Here is a 5,348-nt window from a genome sequence, read left to right on the forward strand (position 1 = left end):
GGAACCTTCCTCAAGATAGTTACAGCTAACTATAAAATCCCCACAGCCAAGATTATCTTTTTGTTGTTGTTGTTGTTTGGGCCACACCCATTTGATGCTCAGGAGTTACTCCTGGTTAAAAGCTCAGAAATTGCCCCTGGCTTGGGTGGACCATATGGGACACTGGGGGAATCAAACTTTGGTCCTTCCTTGGCTAGCGCTGACAAGGCAGACACCTTACCTCTAGTGCCACCTCTCCAGCCCCTGCCAAGATTATTTTTAAAGGTGAAAAGCATTAGTGGAACTAGGCAAGGCTGCCCGCTTTCTTATTCAACATAGTTTTACAAGTCCTAGCAATAGCAATCAGACAAGAGAAGGGAATACAGGGAATCCCTAAAGGGAAAGAGGAAGTCAAACTATCTCTTTTGGGGGGGTCACACCCAGCCACGCTCAGGGGGGTACTCCTGGCTCTATGCTCAGAAGTCGCTCCTGGCAGGCACGGGGGACCATATGGGACACCGGGATTCAAACCAACCACCTTAGGTCCTGGATTGGCTGCTTGCAAGGCAAACGCCGCTGTGCTATCTCTCCAGCCCCAAACTATCTCTTTTTGTAGAGTATATTATGATATACATAAAAAAGAATCCTAAAGAGTCCACAGGAAAACTTCTAGAAGCAATAAGCCATTACAGCAAAGTGGCTGGGTACAAACTCAATAAACAAAATACAATAGCAATTTACAAAGTAGAGGAGAAAGACATTAAGGAGTCGATCCCATTTAAAATAGTATCCAAAAATATGTAGTACCTGTGACCCCATCTTTCCATTCTTTCTGTGTAACTTAATCTCACCTGCAAGACCCACCCATTTTGGGGAGGGGTCTTGGAAAGGGTAGGTAAGGCTTTGACCAGAGAGGATTAAGGCTTTTGCCCTTTTGCCAGCATGGAGAGGTATGAGGAAAAGACATGGCTGGACAAGTTAAGACACAGAGCAAGCTAAGGATAGCATACATAAATGGTTGAGATTGACCACACGTGTGGTAGGTAGGGTATGAATAAAACTGATACTTCCTGATGCCTGTCTCTGGATGAGTCTGATTCCACCATTCACCTAAACCTGGGACCTGCCAGCTAAATGGGGGTTGCAGAGCCATGTGGCCTGGGATGGCAGAGAAAGGTCCCTCCATTTGTCCCATCACCATCCACCTCCATCCATCTACCATCCAGCTCCATCCTTAATTATTTAATTCAACAACTGGTGCCTTTACGTGGATCTGAATCCTGAACCCAAGAAAACAGAGAATATGGTGAGATTTCTGCTTTTCAGTTTGATTTTGGCTCTTTTTGAATGGACTGAGCCCAAAACCCTGGGCCACGTGCAACAATTTTCAAAGATGGCGAACCCCATCTGGGGGCTCAAAGGCCATTAAAACAACGGTGATGAAAACTTGAATCACCTCCATCCCAGGCCCAGGCCCAGGCCCAAGACTGCAACTTTGTTACAATAAACAAAAACCCCGGCTAGCTCAGTTGGTAGAGCATGAGACTTTTAATCCCAGGGTTGTGGGTTTGAGCCCCACATTGGGCGCCAGGATGTTGCATTAAGCCCTTAGGATGGACTTGGATGGTGGATGGAGATGGAGGCCTTTGTCCTTAGGCTCAGGACCACGTGACTCTGCAACCCCCTTCAGACGGCGGGTATCTGGGTCCAGGAAAGCAACTGGTATTGAACTCACTCACAGGCAGGCTTCCAGAAAGATAACATCTTTATTCAGCCCTAGCCAACAGATGTGGCTGCTAACCATTTACACATGCTATTCTTAGCTTGCCCTGTGTCTTAACTCCTTTCAGCCATCTTCCCTCTTACCTCTATGCTGGAAAAGACCAAAAGCCTTAATCTTCTCCGGTCAAAGCCTTACCTACCTTTCCAAGACCCCTCCCCAAAATGGGCGGGGTCTTGCAGGTGAGATCAGGTTACACAGGAAGAATGGGAGGATGGGGCCACAGTACCTAGAAATTAACCTTACAAGAGAAGTGAAAGACCTATACCATAAAAATTTCAAAACACTTCTGAAAGAAATTGAGCAGGACCTAAGGAAATGGAAGAACATCCCCTGCTCATGGGTTAGAAGAATCAACATAATCAAAATGATTATCTTACCTAAGTTACTGCTGCAGGTGTCTTGCATCTCAGCATCTCTAGTGGGGACAAAATCCTTCATGAGAAGAAAATGGGTACACAAGTGGCCGAATATGATATATGAAATAATAACACCACACAAAATAAATTGTATGGAAACCCACGTCTTCAATAGACATGAGACAATTTTACTATCTGCATGTTGGTAAATATATTCAAGTCTCTGGTATGAAAGGCATTTCCATGCTGACAAAAGGCAGGCCCTAAAATATATATATAAATATAAATATATAAAAATATATAAAAAATATATATATATCAAAAACCAGCCAATACAGGTGAAAAGAATCCCAAGCTAAGAACGAAGGAAGTAACATAAGGAGAAGTTGGTGTTCTAATTAGAAAGGAGGTTCTTATAACAAAGGATGAGAAACTTGTTTTGCTACAACTTGGGTACTAGCCCATAGCAACTATCAAGGAAGATATGAACTATTTGTTTACTAACTATCAGGTTTGCATTTATACTGACCACTATGCTTTTAAAAATGCTTTTAAATGATTTAAAAATGATTTATCTGGCCAGGGGGAGAAACTAGCAGAGTTTTGGTGCTGAGAATTTCCCTGAGTCATAGACTGAGGCCTGTAATTTTGGCCTGTATTTTTGCAAGGGAGAGAATGTTCCAGATAGTAAGAAAGAAATTGTAATGTCACTATCATGTCATGAATATCAGAAATATTGCCAATAATCCATGTAGGGGGTATAATTAACGTCCACCAATGGACCAGCTGACTAAATATTTCTTGGGGAAAATATCAGTTCACTGCACCAGGAAAGTCAATAGACACATCTGGTGGGCTTGCTTCCCCTATAATGGAGACATCTATGCTGCATGCCATGACAAGTACCATATAGATTCAATGCAATCCCTATCCAAATTCAGACATCATTTTTAAAGGCATTAGGACAATCAATCATCAAGTTCATATGGAACTAAAAAAGACTAGGTTAGCCAAATCCATACTGAAAAACAAGAAACTAGGTGGCATTTCTTTACCTAACCTGAAGGTTTATTATAAAGTTGTAGTCATCCAAATATAATGGTACTGGAACAAAAAGACCAGTATCAGACCAGTGGGTTAGAACAGAATATCCAGATTTATACCCTCAAGTATAAGGTCAACTAATATATGACAAAGGATCCAAGAACCTAAAATGGAACAAAGACAGTATCTTCAACAAATAGTGTTGGAACAACTGGATAACCACCTATAAGAAACTAAAGATTGATCCATATCTCACACCACACAAAAATAAATTCAAAGTGATTAAAAACCTTGAAATCATATTTGAATCTATAAAGTTCATTGAGGAAAATATAGGAAGAACATTTCAAGACTTATACTTTTAAAAAGTCTTTGATGATGGATTGACAATGGCAAGAGTAATAACATCAAACCTAAATAAGTGGGACTACATCAAACTAAAAGTTTCTGCATGGCAAAAGAAACACGGATAAAACTAGAAGATAGCTAACAGAATGAGAAAATATTTTCACACTCAACACATCAGATAAAAAGTTGATATCTAGGTTATACAAAGCACTCAGAAAGATGAGCTTCACAAAAACTAATAAAGGCATAAAAAATGGGGAGAAGAAATAGACTCGTTTCCAAGGAAGACTGACAGATGGCCATGAGACACAAGAAAACATGTTCACCATCACTCATCATTAGGGAAATCCAAATCAAGACAATAATGAGGTACCACCTTACAGTGAGGATGGCACACATCAAAAGTAACAGGTCCAATCTCTGTTGACAAGGATGAGGTAAGAAAGGAACTCTCATTCACTGCTGGTGGGAATGCTGCCTGGTTCAACCCCTATGGAAACAGTATGGAGAGTGCTTAGTAAACTCAGAATTGAACTGCCATATGACCCAGCAATCGCACTCCTGGGTATCTACCCCCAAGAGGGAAGAATGTGCATCCCCAAATATTTATGCACTCCACTATTTATCACAGCAATCAACACAATAGCCAAGATTTGGAACCAACCTTGATGCTCAACAACAGATGAGTGGATCATGTAGATGTGATATTTTTATATACAATAAAATACTACATAGCAGTTAGAAATGATACAATCATGGATTTTGCAGCAACATGGATGGACTTAGAAAATATTATGTTAAATAAATTAAGCCAGAAGAAAAAGGATAAATACAGAATAATAGCACTTCTTTGAGGTATTTAGAATATATGCCACATTTACATATAGTACTCCATGAACAGATAGTCGAAAGTGTAGAAACTCCAAACACCAAAGATGCCAGCATATAATGAGGAGAAGTGTTCAAATGAAGTGGATGTGGGGCAACACAAAATCGCGAATTTCCATTATAACGAAGAGACCAGCAACGATGAAAACAGTGATTTAGAGTGAACAGGTATGTAATCAACATAAGTACAAAGTTCTATAATAATTTCCTAATGTATTTATTCATAGAACCAGGTGTAGAATATGATTGGAACCCTGAGACACCCACTGTAGTGAATACTAACAATATATTTAATGCCTTAATTTTTTAATATCTTTATTTATACATTTTGATTATAAACATCATTGTAGTTGAGTTTCAGTAGTATAAAGAACACCCCCCTTCACCAGTGCAACATTCTCATCACCAATGGCCCAAATCTTCCACCTCCCTACCCCCCCAACTATATTTAAGACAGGCTTTCAATTTCCCTCATTAATTCACATTGTTATGTTGTCAGTTTACTTCTCTAACTGCACTCACCACTTTTTGTGGTGAGCTTCATATTGAGAGCTGGACCTTCCAGCCCTCATCTCTATTGTCTCTGAGAATTATTACAAAAAATGTCTTTTATTTTTCTTAAAATCATAGATGAGAGAGACTATTCTATGTCTATCTCTCTCCTTCTGACTTATTTTACTCAGCATAATAGATTCCATGTACTTCCATGTATAGGAAAATTTCATGACTTCATTTCTCCTGACAGCTGCATAATATTCATTGTGTATATGTACCAGTTTCTTTGGCCATTTATTTGTTGAAGGGCATCTTGGTTGTTTCTAGAGTCTGACTATTTTAAATAGCGCTGCAATGAATATAGGTGTGAGGAAGGGATTTTTGTATTTAGTTTCTGAATGCCTAGGGTATATCCCTAGAAGTAGTATAGCTGGATCAAATGGGAGCTCAATTTC

The 5,348-nt window shown here is 39.7% G+C and overlaps 1 non-coding gene across 1 annotated transcript; it reads left to right on the forward strand.

Annotated features, from left to right (window-relative positions):
- Positions 1-1,493: 1,493 nt before the first annotated feature.
- On the forward strand, positions 1,494-1,566 carry TRNAK-UUU (transfer RNA lysine (anticodon UUU)). The gene has a single exon. It is a non-coding gene; the product is annotated as a tRNA-Lys (tRNA).
- The last annotated feature ends 3,782 nt before the right edge of the window (positions 1,567-5,348 follow it).

This window comes from Suncus etruscus, chromosome 18, assembly GCF_024139225.1.
Source record: "Suncus etruscus isolate mSunEtr1 chromosome 18, mSunEtr1.pri.cur, whole genome shotgun sequence".
In the NCBI taxonomy this organism is placed as follows: domain Eukaryota; kingdom Metazoa; phylum Chordata; class Mammalia; order Eulipotyphla; family Soricidae; genus Suncus; species Suncus etruscus.